Source organism: Argiope bruennichi, chromosome 11 (assembly GCF_947563725.1).
Source record: "Argiope bruennichi chromosome 11, qqArgBrue1.1, whole genome shotgun sequence".
NCBI classification, from domain to species: domain Eukaryota; kingdom Metazoa; phylum Arthropoda; class Arachnida; order Araneae; family Araneidae; genus Argiope; species Argiope bruennichi.
This window is the reverse complement of record NC_079161.1, coordinates 5,944,329-5,960,919: the sequence shown is the minus strand read 5'-3', so window position 1 is coordinate 5,960,919 and position 16,591 is coordinate 5,944,329.

The window sequence follows — 16,591 nt, the reverse complement described above, 5'->3', positions numbered from 1 at the left end:
TGAGACTGCGCATGCCCAGAATCCCGGACCGAATTTAGACATTTATTTCTTTAATTCCTTTAGTTTGGAAATATTTTTCAGTAAAAGTATGAAATCTTTGTAGATTCTTATCAAAATATTACAACTTGAAAAGAAAAAAAAAATAGTATATTCTATACGTAAAATTAAAAAAATAATAATAAAATAAAATTACAAAAAGCGAATGCAAAACGATCGCCGTTGGAGGGGATCGAACCTAATGCCACTGTTTGGTAGCTCGATACTCGGACCACTAGGCAAGCTGCGATTCGTAGTGGGTTGGAATTGAGAGCCACTTCTTCATTTATTCGTGTATATTCAATAATGGGGCAAATCTCTGCAAGAAAGCCATGTGTATATCGAGAAGAATGAGACTGCGCATGCCCAGAATCCCGGACCGAATTTAGACATTTATTTCTTTAATTCCTTTATTTTGGACATATTTTTAAGTAAAAGTATGAAATCTTTGTAGATTCTTATCAAAATATTACAACTTGAAAAGAAAAAAAAAATAGTATATTCTATACGTAAAATTAAAAAAATAATAATAAAATAAAATTAAAAAAAGCGAATGCAAAACGATCGCCGGTGGAGGGGATCGAACCTAATGCCACTGTTTGGTAGCTCGATACTCGGACCACTAGGCAAGCTGCGATTCGTTGTGGGTTGGAATTGAGAGCCACTTCTTCATTTATTCGTGTATATTCAATAATGGGGCAAATCTCTGCAAGAAAGCCATGTGTATATCGAGAAGAATAAGACTGCGCATGCCCAGAATCCCGGACCGAATTTAGACATTTATTTCTTTAATTCTTTTATTTTGGAAATATTTTTAAGTAAAAGTATGAAATCTTTGTAGATTCTTATCAAAATATTACAACTTGAAAAAAAAATAGTATATTCTATACGTAAAATTAAAAAAATAATAATAAAATAAAATTCTAAAAAGCGAATGCAAAACGATCGCCTGTGAGGGGTATCGAACCTAATGCCACTTTCTGGTAGCTCGATACTCGGACCACTAGGCAAGCTGCGATTCGTTGTGGGTTGGAATTGAGAGCCACTTCTTCATTTATTCGTGTATATTCAATAATGGGGCAAATCTCTGCAAGAAAGCCATGTGTATATCGAGAAGAATAAGACTGCGCATGCCCAGAATCCCGGACCGAATTTAGACATTTATTTCTTTAATTCTTTTATTTTGGAAATATTTTTAAGTAAAAGTATGAAATCTTTGTAGATTCTTATCAAAATATTACAACTTGAAAAAAAAAAATAGTATATTCTATACGTAAAATTAAAAAAATAATAATAAAATAAAATTCTAAAAAGCGAATGCAAAACGATCGCCTGTGAGGGGTATCGAACCTAATGCCACTTTTTGGTAGCTCGATACTCGGACCACTAGGCAAGCTGCGATTCGTTGTGGGTTGGAATTGAGAGCCACTTCTTCATTTATTCGTGTATATTCAATAATGGGGCAAATCTCTGCAAGAAAGCCATGTGTATATCGAGAAGAATAAGACTGCGCATGCCCAGAATCCCGGACCGAATTTAGACATTTATTTCTTTAATTCTTTTATTTTGGAAATATTTTTAAGTAAAAGTATGAAATCTTTGTAGATTCTTATCAAAATATTACAACTTGAAAAAAAAAAAATAGTATATTCTATACGTAAAATTAAAAAAATAATAATAAAATAAAATTCTAAAAAGCGAATGCAAAACGATCGCCTGTGAGGGGTATCGAACCTAATGCCACTTTTTGGTAGCTCGATACTCGGACCACTAGGCAAGCTGCGATTCGTTGTGGGTTGGAATTGAGAGCCACTTCTTCATTTATTCGTGTATATTCAATAATGGGACAAATCTCTGCAAGAAAGCCATGTGTATATCGAGAAGAATGAGACTGCGCATGCCCAGAATCCCCGACCGAATTTAGACATTTATTTCTTTAATTCCTTTATTTTGGAAATATTTTTCAGTAAAAGTATGAAATCTTTGTAGATTCTTATCAAAATATTACAACTGGAAAAGAAAAAAAAAATAGTATATTCTATACGTAAAATTAAAAAAATAGTAATAAAATAAAATTACAAAAAGCGAATGCAAAACGATCGCCGGTGGAGAGGATCGAACCTAATGCCACTGTTTGGTAGCTCGATACTCGGACCACTAGGCAAGCTGCGATTCGTTGTGGGTTGGAATTGAGAGCCACTTCTTCATTTATTCGTGTATATTCAATAATGGGGCAAATCTCTGCAAGAAAGCCATGTGTATATCGAGAAGAATGAGACTGCGCATGCCCAGAATCCCGGACCGAATTTAGACATTTATTTCTTTAATTCCTTTATTTTGGAAATATTTTTAAGTAAAAGTATGAAATCTTTGTAGATTCTTATCAAAATATTACAACTTGAAAAGAAAAAAAAATAGTATATTCTATACGTAAAATTAAAAAAATAATAATAAAATAAAATTACAAAAAGCGAATGCAAAACGATCGCCTGTGAGGGGGATCGAACCTAATGCCACGGTTTGGTAGCTCGATACTCGGACCACTAGGCAAGCTGCGATTCGTTGTGGGTTGGAATTGAGAGCCACTTCTTCATTTATTCGTGTATATTCAATAATGGGGCAAATCTCTGCAAGAAAGCCATGTGTATATCGAGAAGAATGAGACTGCGCATGCCCAGAATCCCGGACCGAATTTAGACATTTATTTCTTTAATTCCTTTATTTTGGAAATATTTTTAAGTAAAAGTATGAAATCTTTGTAGATTCTTATCAAAATATTACAACTTGAAAAGAAAAAAAAATAGTATATTCTATACGTAAAATTAAAAAAATGATAATAAAATAAAATTACAAAAAGCGAATACAAAACGATCGCTGGTGGAGGGGATCGACCCTAAAGCCACTGTTTGGTAGCTCGATACTCGGACCACTAGGCAAGCTGCGATTCGTTGTGGGATGGAATTGAGAGCCACTTCTTCATTTATTCGTGTATATTCAATAATGGGGCAAATCTCTGCAAGAAAGCCATGTGTATATCGAGAAGAATGAGACTGCGCATGCCCAGAATCCCGGACCGAATTTAGACATTTATTTCTTTAATTCCTTTATTTTGGAAATATTTTTAAGTAAAAGTATGAAATCTTTGTAGATTCTTATCAAAATATTACAACTTGAAAAGAAAAAAAAATAGTATATTCTATACGTAAAATTAAAAAAATAATAATAAAATAAAATTAAAAAAAGCGAATGCAAAACGATCGCCGGTGGAGGGGATCGAACCTAATGCCACTGTTTGGTAGCTCGATAATCGGACCACTAGGCAAGCTGCGATTCGTTGTGGGTTGGAATTGAGAGCCACTTCTTCATTTATTCGTGTATATTCAATAATGGGACAAATCTCTGCAAGAAAGCCATGTGTATATCGAGAAGAATGAGACTGCGCATGCCCAGAATCCCGGACCGAATTTAGACATTTATTTCTTTAATTCCTTTATTTTGGAAATATTTTTCAGTAAAAGTATGAAATCTTTGTAGATTCTTATCAAAATATTACAACTTGAAAAGAAAAAAAAATAGTATATTCTATACGTAAAATTAAAAAAATAATAATAAAATAAAATTACAAAAAGCGAATGCAAAACGATCGCCGGTGGAGGGGATCGAACCTAATGCCACTGTTTGGTAGCTCGATACTCGGACCACTAGGCAAGCTGCGATTCGATGTGGGTTGGAATTGAGAGCCACTTCTTCATTTATTCGTGTATATTCAATAATGGGGCAAATCTCTGCAAGAAAGCCATGTGTATATCGAGAAGAATGAGACTGCGCATGCCCAGAATCCCGGACCGAATTTAGACATTTATTTCTTTAATTCCTTTATTTTGGAAATATTTTTAAGTAAAAGTATGAAATCTTTGTAGATTCTTATCAAAATATTACAACTTGAAAAGAAAAAAAAAATAGTATATTCTATACGTAAAATTAAAAAAATAATAATAAAATAAAATTACAAAAAGCGAATGCAAAACGATCGCCGTTGGAGGGGATCGAACCTAATGCCACTGTTTGGTAGCTCGATACTCGGACCACTAGGCAAGCTGCGATTCGTAGTGGGTTGGAATTGAGAGCCACTTCTTCATTTATTCGTGTATATTCAATAATGGGGCAAATCTCTGCAAGAAAGCCATGTGTATATCGAGAAGAATGAGACTGCGCATGCCCAGAATCCCGGACCGAATTTAGACATTTATTTCTTTAATTCCTTTATTTTGGACATATTTTTAAGTAAAAGTATGAAATCTTTGTAGATTCTTATCAAAATATTACAACTTGAAAAGAAAAAAAAAATAGTATATTCTATACGTAAAATTAAAAAAATAATAATAAAATAAAATTAAAAAAAGCGAATGCAAAACGATCGCCGGTGGAGGGGATCGAACCTAATGCCACTGTTTGGTAGCTCGATACTCGGACCACTAGGCAAGCTGCGATTCGTTGTGGGTTGGAATTGAGAGCCACTTCTTCATTTATTCGTGTATATTCAATAATGGGGCAAATCTCTGCAAGAAAGCCATGTGTATATCGAGAAGAATAAGACTGCGCATGCCCAGAATCCCGGACCGAATTTAGACATTTATTTCTTTAATTCTTTTATTTTGGAAATATTTTTAAGTAAAAGTATGAAATCTTTGTAGATTCTTATCAAAATATTACAACTTGAAAAAAAAAAAATAGTATATTCTATACGTAAAATTAAAAAAATAATAATAAAATAAAATTCTAAAAAGCGAATGCAAAACGATCGCCTGTGAGGGGATCGAACCTAATGCCACTTTTTGGTAGCTCGATACTCGGACCACTAGGCAAGCTGCGATTCGTTGTGGGTTGGAATTGAGAGCCACTTCTTCATTTATTCGTGTATATTCAATAATGGGGCAAATCTCTGCAAGAAAGCCATGTGTATATCGAGAAGAATAAGACTGCGCATGCCCAGAATCCCGGACCGAATTTAGACATTTATTTCTTTAATTCTTTTATTTTGGAAATATTTTTAAGTAAAAGTATGAAATCTTTGTAGATTCTTATCAAAATATTACAACTTGAAAAAAAAAAATAGTATATTCTATACGTAAAATTAAAAAAATAATAATAAAATAAAATTCTAAAAAGCGAATGCAAAACGATCGCCTGTGAGGGGTATCGAACCTAATGCCACTTTTTGGTAGCTCGATACTCGGACCACTAGGCAAGCTGCGATTCGTTGTGGGTTGGAATTGAGAGCCACTTCTTCATTTATTCGTGTATATTCAATAATGGGGCAAATCTCTGCAAGAAAGCCATGTGTATATCGAGAAGAATAAGACTGCGCATGCCCAGAATCCCGGACCGAATTTAGACATTTATTTCTTTAATTCTTTTATTTTGGAAATATTTTTAAGTAAAAGTATGAAATCTTTGTAGATTCTTATCAAAATATTACAACTTGAAAAAAAAAATAGTATATTCTATACGTAAAATTAAAAAAATAATAATAAAATAAAATTCTAAAAAGCGAATGCAAAACGATCGCCTGTGAGGGGTATCGAACCTAATGCCACTGTTTGGTAGCTCGATACTCGGACCACTAGGCAAGCTGCGATTCGTTGTGGGTGTGAATTGAGAGCCACTTCTTCATTTATTCGTGTATATTCAATAATGGGGCAAATCTCTGCAAGAAAGCCATGTGTATATCGAGAAGAATAAGACTGCGCATGCCCAGAATCCCGGACCGAATTTAGACATTTATTTCTTTAATTCCTTTATTTTGGAAATATTTTTAAGTAAAAGTATGAAATCTTTGTAGATTCTTATCAAAATATTACAACTTGAAAAGAAAAAAAAAATAGTATATTCTATACGTAAAATTAAAAAAATAATAATAAAATAAAATTACAAAAAGCGAAAGCAAAATGATCGCCGGTGGAGGGGATCGAACCTATTGCCACTGTTTGGTAGCTCGATACTCGGACCACTAGGCAAGCTGCGATTCGCTGTGGGTTGGAATTGAGAGCCACTTCTTCATTTATTCGTGTATATTCAATAATGGGGCAAATCTCTGCAAGAAAGCCATGTGTATATCGAGAAGAATGAGACTGCGCATGCCCAGAATCCCGGACCGAATTTAGACATTTATTTCTTTAATTCCTTTATTTTGGAAATATTTTTAAGTAAAAGTATGAAATCTTATAGATTCTTATAAAATATTACAACTTGAAAAGAAAAAAAAAATAGTATATTCTATTCGTAAAATTAAAAAAATAATAATAAAATAAAATTACGAAAAGCGAAAGCAAAATGATCGCCGGTGGAGGGGATCGAACCTAATGCCACTGCTTGGTAGCTCGATACTCGGACCACTAGGCAAGCTGCGATTCGTTGTGGGTTGGAATTGAGAGCCACTTCTTCATTTATTCGTGTATATTCAATAATGGGGCAAATCTCTGCAAGAAAGCCATGTGTATATCGAGAAGAATGAGACTGCGCATGCCCAGAATCCTGGACCGAATTTAGACATTTATTTCTTTAATTCCTTTATTTTGGAAATATTTTTCAGTAAAAGTATGAAATCTTTGTAGATTCTTATCAAAATATTACAACTTGAAAAGAAAAAAAAATAGTATATTCTATACGTAAAATTAAAAAAATAATAATAAAATAAAATTACAAAAAGCGAATGCAAAACGATCGCCGGTGGAGGGGATCGAACCTAATGCCACTGTTCGGTAGCTCGATACTCGGACCACTAGGCAAGCTGCGATTCGTTGTGGTTTGGAATTGAGAGCCACTTCTTCATTTGTTCGTGTATATTCAATAATGGGACAAATCTCTGCAAGAAAGCCATGTGTATATCGAGAAGAATGAGACTGCGCATGCCCAGAATCCCGGACCGAATTTAGACATTTATTTCTTTAATTCCTTTATTTTGGAAATATTTTTCAGTAAAAGTATGAAATCTTTGTAGATTCTTATCAAAATATTACAACTTGAAAAGAAAAAAAAATAGTATATTCTATACGTAAAATTAAAAAAATAATAATAAAATAAAATTACAAAAAGCGAATGCAAAACGATCGCCGGTGGAGGGGATCGAACCTAATGCCACTGTTTGGTAGCTCGATACTCGGACCACTAGGCAAGCTGCGATTCGTTGTGGGTTGGAATTGAGAGCCACTTCTTCATTTATTCGTGTATATTCAATAATGGGGCAAATCTCTGCAAGAAAGCCATGTGTATATCGAGAAGAATGAGACTGCGCATGCCCAGAATCCTGGACCGAATTTAGACATTTATTTCTTTAATTCCTTTATTTTGGAAATATTTTTAAGTAAAAGTATGAAATCTTTGTAGATTCTTATCAAAATATTACAACTTGAAAAGAAAAAAAAATAGTATATTCTATACGTAAAATTAAAAAAATGATAATAAAATAAAATTACAAAAAGCGAATGCCAAACGATCGCCGGTGGAGGGGATCGAACGTAATGCCACTGTATGGTAGCTCGATACTCGGACCACGAGGCAAGCTGCGATTCGTTGTGGGATGGAATTGAGAGCCACTTCTTCATTTATTCGTGTATATTCAATAATGGGGCAAATCTCTGCAAGAAAGCCATGTGTATATCGAGAAGAATGAGACTGCGCATGCCCAGAATCCCGGACCGAATTTAGACATTTATTTCTTTAATTCCTTTATTTTGGAAATATTTTTCAGTAAAAGTATGAAATCTTTGTAGATTCTTATCAAAATATTACAACTTGAAAAGAAAAAAAAATAGTATATTCTATACGTAAAATTAAAAAAATAATAATAAAATAAAATTACAAAAAGCGAATGCAAAACGATCGCCGGTGGAGGGGATCGAACCTAATGCCACTGTTTGGTTGCTCGATACACGGACCACTAGGCAAGCTGCGATTCGTTGTGGTTTGGAATTGAGAGCCACTTCTTCATTTATTCGTGTATATTCAATAATGGGACAAATCTCTGCAAGAAAGCCATGTGTATATCGAGAAGAATGAGACTGCGCATGCCCAGAATCCCGGACCGAATTCAGACATTTATTTCTTTAATTCCTTTATTTTGGAAATATTTTTCAGTAAAAGTATGAAATCTTTGTAGATTCTTATCAAAATATTACAACTTGAAAAGAAAAAAAAATAGTATATTCTATACGTAAAATTAAAAAAATAATAATAAAATAAAATTACAAAAAGCGAATGCAAAACGATCGCCGGTGGAGGGGATCGAACCTAATGCCACTGTTTGGTAGCTCGATACTCGGACCACTAGGCAAGCTGCGATTCGTTGTGGGTTGGAATTAAGAGCCACTTTTTCATTTATTCGTGTATATTCAATAATGGGGCAAATCTCTGCAAGAAAGCCATGTGTATTTCGAGAAGAATGAGACTGCGCATGCCCAGAATCCCGGACCGAATTTAGACATTTATTTCTTTAATTCCTTTATTTTGGAAATATTTTTAAGTAAAAGTATGAAATCTTTGTAGATTCTTATCAAAATATTACAACTTGAAAAGAAAAAAAAATAGTATATTCTATACGTAAAATTAAAAAAATAATAATAAAATAAAATTAAAAAAAGCGAATGCAAAACGATGGCCGGTGGAGGGGATCGAACCTAATGCCACTGTTTGGTAGCTCCATACTCGGACCACTAGGCAAGCTACGATTCGTTGTGGGTTGGAATTGAGGGCCACTTCTTCATTTATTCGTGTATATTCAATAATGGGGCAAATCTCTGCAAGAAAGCCATGTGTATATCGAGAAGAATGAGACTGCGCATGCCCAGAATCCTGGACCGAATTTAGACATTTATTTCTTTAATTCCTTTATTTTGGAAATATTTTTCAGTAAAAGTATGAAATCTTTGTAGATTCTTATCAAAATATTACAACTTGAAAAGAAAAAAAAATAGTATATTCTATACGTAAAATTAAAAAAATAATAATAAAATAAAATTACAAAAAGCGAATGCAAAACGATCGCCGGTGGAGGGGATCGAACCTAATGCCACTGTTTGGTAGCTCGATACTCGGACCACTAGGTAAGCTGCGATTCGTTGTGGGTTGGAATTGAGAGCCACTTTTTCATTTATTCGTGTATATTCAATAATGGGGAAAATCTCTGCAAGAAAGCCATGTGTATTTCGAGAAGAATGAGACTGCGCATGCCCAGAATCCTGGACCGAATTTAGACATTTATTTCTTTAATTCCTTTATTTTGGAAATATTTTTAAGTAAAAGTATGAAATCTTTGTAGATTCTTATCAAAATATTACAACTTGAAAAGAAAAAAAAATAGTATATTCTATACGTAAAATTAAAAAAATAATAATAAAATAAAATTAAAAAAAGCGAATGCAAAACGATCGCCGGTGGAGGGGATCGAACCTAATGCCACTGTTTGGTAGCTCGATACTCGGACCACTAGGCAAGCTACGATTCGTTGTGGGTTGGAATTGAGAGCCACTTCTTCATTTATTCGTGTATATTCAATAATGGGGCAAATCTCTGCAAGAAAGCCATGTGTATATCGAGAAGAATGAGACTGCGCATGCCCAGAATCCCGGACCGAATTTAGACATTTATTTCTTTAATTCCTTTATTTTGGAAATATTTTTAAGTAAAAGTATGAAATCTTTGTAGATTCTTATCAAAATATTACAACTTGAAAAGAAAAAAAAATAGTATATTCTATACGTAAAATTAAAAAAATAATAATAGAATAAAATTAAAAAAAGCGAATGCAAAACGATCGCCGGTGGAGGGGATCGAACCTAATGCCACTGTTTGGTAGCTCGATACTCGGACCACTAGGCAAGCTGCGATTCGTTGTGGGTTGGAATTGAGAGCCACTTCTTCATTTATTCGTGTATATTCAATAATGGGGCAAATCTCTGCAAGAAAGCCATGTGTATATCGAGAAGAATAAGACTGCGCATGCCCAGAATCCCGGACCGAATTTAGACATTTATTTCTTTAATTCCTTTATTTTGGAAATATTTTTAAGTAAAAGTATGAAATCTTTGTAGATACTTATCAAAATATTACAACTTGAAAAGAAAAAAAAATAGTATATTCTATACGTAAAATTAAAAAAATAATAATAAAATAAAATTACAAAAAGCGAATGCAAAACGATCGCCGGTGGAGGGGATCGAACCTAATGCCACTGTTTGGTAGCTCGATACTCGGACCACTAGGCAAGCTACGATTCGTTGTGGGTTGGAATTGAGAGCCACTTCTTCATTTATTCGTGTATATTCAATAATGGGGCAAATCTCTGCAAGAAAGCCATGTGTATATCGAGAAGAATAAGACTGCGCATGCCCAGAATCCCGGACCGAATTTAGACATTTATTTCTTTAATTCCTTTATTTTGGAAATATTTTTAAGTAAAAGTATGAAATCTTTGTAGATTCTTATCAAAATATTACAACTTGAAAAGAAAAAAAAATAGTATATTCTATACGTAAAATTAAAAAAATAATAATAAAATAAAATTAAAAAAAGCGAATGCAAAACGATCGCCTGTGAGGGGGATCGAACCTAATGCCACTGTTTGGTAGCTCGATACTCGGACCACTAGGCAAGCTGCGATTCGTTGTGGGTTGGAATTGAGAGCCACTTCTTCATTTATTCGTGTATATTCAATAATGGGGCAAATCTCTGCAAGAAAGCCATGTGTATATCGAGAAGAATGAGACTGCGCATGCCCAGAATCCCGGACCGAATTTAGACATTTATTTCTTTAATTCCTTTATTTTGGAAATATTTTTAAGTAAAAGTATGAAATCTTTGTAGATTCTTATCAAAATATTACAACTTGAAAAGAAAAAAAAAATAGTATATTCTATACGTAAAATTAAAAAAATGATAATAAAATAAAATTACAAAAAGCGAAAGCAAAATGATCGCCGGTGGAGGGGATCGAACCTAATGCCACTGCTTGGTAGCTCGATATTCGGACCACTAGGCAAGCTGCGATTCGTTGTGGATTGGAATTGAGAGCCACTTCTTCATTTATTCGTGTATATTCAATAATGGGACAAATCTCTGCAAGAAAGCCATGTGTATATCGAGAAGAATGAGACTGCGCATGCCCAGAATCCCGGACCGAATTTAGACATTTATTTCTTTAATTCCTTTATTTTGGAAATATTTTTCAGTAAAAGTATGAAATATTTGTAGATTCTTATCAAAATATTACAACTTGAAAAGAAAAAAAAATAGTATATTCTATTCGTAAAATTAAAAAAATAATAATAAAATAAAATTACAAAAAGCGAATGCAAAACGATCGCCGGTGGGGGGGATCGAACCTAATGCCACTGTTTGGTAGCTCGATACTCGGACCACTAGGCAAGCTGCGATTCGTTGTGGTTTGGAATTGAGAGCCACTTCTTCATTTATTCGTGTATATTCAATAATGGGACAAATCTCTGCAAGAAAGCCATGTGTATATCGAGAAGAATGAGACTGCGCATGCCCAGAATCCCGGACCGAATTTAGACATTTATTTCTTTAATTCCTTTATTTTGGAAATATTTTTCAGTAAAAGTATGAAATATTTGTAGATTCTTATCAAAATATTACAACTTGAAAAGAAAAAAAAATAGTATATTCTATTCGTAAAATTAAAAAAATAATAATAAAATAAAATTACAAAAAGCGAATGCAAAACGATCGCCGGTGGAGGGGATCGAACCTAATGCCACTGTTTGGTAGCTCGATACTCGGACCACTAGGCAAGCTGCGATTCGTTGTGGTTTGGAATTGAGAGCCACTTCTTCATTTATTCGTGTATATTCAATAATGGGACAAATCTCTGCAAGAAAGCCATGTGTATATCGAGAAGAATGAGACTGCGCATGCCCAGAATCCCGGACCGAATTTAGACATTTATTTCTTTAATTCCTTTATTTTGGAAATATTTTTCAGTAAAAGTATGAAATCTTTGTAGATTCTTATCAAAATATTACAACTTGAAAAGAAAAAAAAATAGTATATTCTATACGTAAAATTAAAAAAATAATAATAAAATAAAATTACAAAAAGCGAATGCAAAACGATCGCCGGTGGAGGGGATCGAACCTAATGCCACTGTTTGGTAGCTCGATACTCGGACCGCTAGGCAAGCTGCGATTCGTTGTGGGTTGGAATTGAGAGCCACTTTTCATTTATTCGTGTATATTCAATAATGGGGCAAATCTCTGCAAGAAAGCCATGTGTATATCAAGAAGAATGAGACTGCGCATGCCCAGAATCCCGGACCGAATTTAGACATTTATTTCTTTAATTCCTATATTTTGGAAATATTTTTAAGTAAAAGTATGAAATCTTTGTAGATTCTTATCAAAATATTACAACTTGAAAAGAAAAAAAAAATAGTATATTCTATACGTAAAATTAAAAAAAATGATAATAAAATAAAATTACAAAAAGCGAATGCAAAACGATCGCCGGTGGAGAGGATCGAACCTAATGCCACTGTTTGGTAGCTCGATACTCGGACCACTAGGCAAGCTGCGATTCGTTGTGGGATGGAATTGAGAGCCACTTCTTCATTTATTCGTGTATATTCAATAATGGGGCAAATCTCTGCAAGAAAGCCATGTGTATATCGAGAAGAATGAGACTGCGCATGCCCAGAATCCCGGACCGAATTTAGACATTTATTTCTTTAATTCCTTTATTTTGGAAATATTTTTAAGTAAAAGTATGAAATCTTTGTAGATTCTTATCAAAATATTACAACTTGAAAAGAAAAAAAAATAGTATATTCTATACGTAAAATTAAAAAAATAATAATAAAATAAAATTACAAAAATCGAAAGCAAAACGATCGCCGGTAGAGGGGATCGAAACTAATGCCATTGTTTGGTAGCTCGATACTCGGACCTCTAGGCAAGCTGCGATTCGTTGTGGGTTGGAATTGAGAGCCACTTCTTCATTTTTTCGTGTATATTCAATAATGGGGCAAATCTCTGCAAGAAAGCCATGTGTATATCGAGAAGAATGGGACTGCGCATGCCCAGAATCCCAGACCGAATTTAGACATTTATTTCTTCAATTCCTTTATTTTGGAAATATTTTTAAGTAAAAGTATGAAATCTTTGTAGATTCTAATCAAAATATTACAACTTGAAAAGAAAAAAAATAATATATGCAATACGTAAAATTAAAAAAATAATAATAAAATAAAATTACAAAAAGCGAAAGCAAAACGATCGCCGGTGGATGGGATCGAACCTAGTGCCACTGTTTCGTAGCTCTTTACTCGGACCACTAGGCAAGCTAAGATTCGTTCTGGGCTGGAATTGAGAGCCACTTCTTCATTTATTCGTGTATATTCAATAATGGGACAAATCTCTGCAAGAAAGCCAAGTGTATATCGAGAAGAATGAGACTGCGCATGCCCAGAATCCCGGACCGAATTTAGACATTTATTTCTTTAATTCCTTTATTTTGGAAATATTTTTAAGTAAAAGTATGAAATCTTTGTAGATTCTTATCAAAATATTACAACTTGAAAAGAAAAAAAAATAGTATATTTTATACGTAAAATTAAAAAAATAATAAAAAAATAAAATTAAAAAAAGCGAATGCAAAACGATCGCCGGTGGAGGGGATCGAACCTAATGCCACTGTTTGGTAGCTCGATACTCGGACCACTAGGCAAGCTGCGATTCGTAGTGGGCTGGAATTGAGAGCCACTTCTTCATTTATTCGTGTATATTCAATAATGGGGCAAATCTCTGCAAGAAAGCCATGTGTATATCGAGAAGAATGAGACTGCGCATGCCCAGAATCCCGGACCGAATTTAGACATTTATTTCTTTAATTCCTTTATTTTGGAAATATTTTTAAGTAAAAGTATGAAATCTTTGTAGATTCTTATCAAAATATTACAACTTGAAAGGAAAAAAAAATAGTATATTCTATACGTAAAATTAAAAAAATAATAATAAAATAAAATTACAAAAAGCGAAAGCAAAACAATCGCCGGTGGAGGGGATCGAACCTACTACCATTGCTTGGTAGCTTGATACTCGGACCACTAGGCAAGCAACGATTCTTTGTGGAATGGAATTGAGAGCCACTTCTTCATTTATTCGTGTATATTCAATAATGGGGCAAATCTCTGCAAGAAAGCCATGTGTATATCGAGAAGAATGAGACTGCGCATGCCCAGAATCCCGGACCGAATTTAGACATTTATTTCTTCAATTCCTTTATTTTGGAAATATTTTTAAGTAAAAGTATGAAATCTTTGTAGATTCTTATCAAAATATTACAACTTGAAAAGAAAAAAAAAATAGTATATTCTATACGTAAAATTAAAAAAATATTAATAAAATAAAATTACAAAAAGCGAAAGCAAAATGATCGCCGGTGGAGGGGATCGAACCTAATGCCACTGTTGGGTAGCTCTTTACTCGGACCACTAGGCAAGCTACGATTCGTTCTGGCTGGAATTGAGAGCCACTTCTTCATTTATTCGTGTGTATTCAATAATGGGACAAATCTCTGCAAGAAAGCCAAGTGTATATCGAGAAGAATGAGACTGCGCATGCCCAGAATCCCGGACCGAATTTAGACATTTATTTCTTTAATTCCTTTATTTTGTAAATATTTTTAAGTAAAAGTATGAAATCTTTGTAGATTCTTATCAAAATATTACAACTTGAAAAGAAAAAAAAATAGTATATTTTATACGTAAAATTAAGAAAATAATAAAACAATATAATTACAAAAAGCGAAAGCAAAACGATCGCCGGTGGAGGGGATCGAACCTAATGCCACTGTTTGGTAGCTCGATACTCGGACCACTAGGCGAACTGCGATTCGTTGTGGGTTGGAATTGAGAGCGACTTCTTCATTTATTCGTGTATATTCAATAATGTTGCAAATCTCTGCAAGAAAGCCATGTGTATATCGAGAAGAATGAGACTGCGCATGCCCAGAATCCCGGACCGAATTTAGACATTTATTTCTTTAATTCCTTTATTTTGGAAATATTTTTAAGTAAAAGTATGAAATCTTTGTAGATTCTTATCAAAATATTACAACTTGAAAAGAAAAAAATAGTATATTCTATACGTAAAATTAAAAAAATAATAATAAAATAAAATTACAGAAAGCGATAGCAAAACGATCGCCGGTGGATGGGATCGAACCTAGTGCCACTGTTTGTTAGCTCCATACTCGGAATACTATGCAAGCTAAGATTCGTTCTGGGTTGGAATTGAGAGCCACTTCTTCATTTATTCGTGTATATTCAATAATGGGGCAAATCTCTGCAAGAAAGCCATGTGTATATCGAGAAGAATGAGACTGCGCATGCCCAGAATCCCGGACCAAATTTAGACATTTACTTCTTTAATTCCTTTATTTTGGAAATATTTTTAAGTAAAAGTATGAACTCTTTGTAGATTCTTATCAAAATATTACAAGTTGAAAAGAAAAAAAAAATAGTATATTCTATACGTAAAATTAAAAAAATAATAAAAAAATAAAATTAAAAAAAGCGAATGCAAAACGATCGCCGGTGGAGGGGATCGAACCTAATGCCACTGTTTGGTAGCTCGATACTCGGACCACTAGGCAAGCTGCGATTCGTAGTGGGTTGGAATTGAGAGCCACTTCTTCATTTATTCGTGTATATTCAATAATGGGGCAAATCTCTGCAAGAAAGCCATGTGTATATCGAGAAGAATGAGACTGCGCATGCCCAGAATCCCGGACCGAATTTAGACATTTATTTCTTTAATTCCTTTATTTTGGAAATATTTTTAAGTAAAAGTATGAAATCTTTGTAGATTCTTATCAAAATATTACAACTTGAAAGGAAAAAAAAATAGTATATTCTATACGTAAAATTAAAAAAATAATAATAAAATAAAATTACAAAAAGCGAAAGCAAAACAATCGCCGGTGGAGGGAATCGAACCTACTACCATTGCTTGGTAGCTTGATACTCGGACCACTAGGCAAGCAACGATTCTTTGTGGAATGGAATTGAGAGCCACTTCTTCATTTATTCGTGTATATTCAATAATGGGGCAAATCTCTGCAAGAAAGCCATGTGTATATCGAGAAGAATGAGACTGCGCATGCCCAGAATCCCGGACCGAATTTAGACATTTATTTCTTCAATTCCTTTATTTTGGAAATATTTTTAAGTAAAAGTATGAAATCTTTGTAGATTCTAATCAAAATATTACAACTTGAAAAGAAAAAAAATAATATATTCAATACGTAAAATTAAAAAAATAATAATAAAATAAAATTACAAAAAGCGAAAGCAAAACGATCGCCGGTGGATGGGATCGAACCTAGTGCCACTGTTTCGTAGCTCTTTACTCGGACCACTAGGCAAGCTACGATTCGTTCTGGGCTGGAATTGAGAGCCACTTCTTCATTTATTCGTGTATATTCAATAATGGGACAAATCTCTGCAAGAAAGCCAAGTGTATATCGAGAAGAATGAGACTGC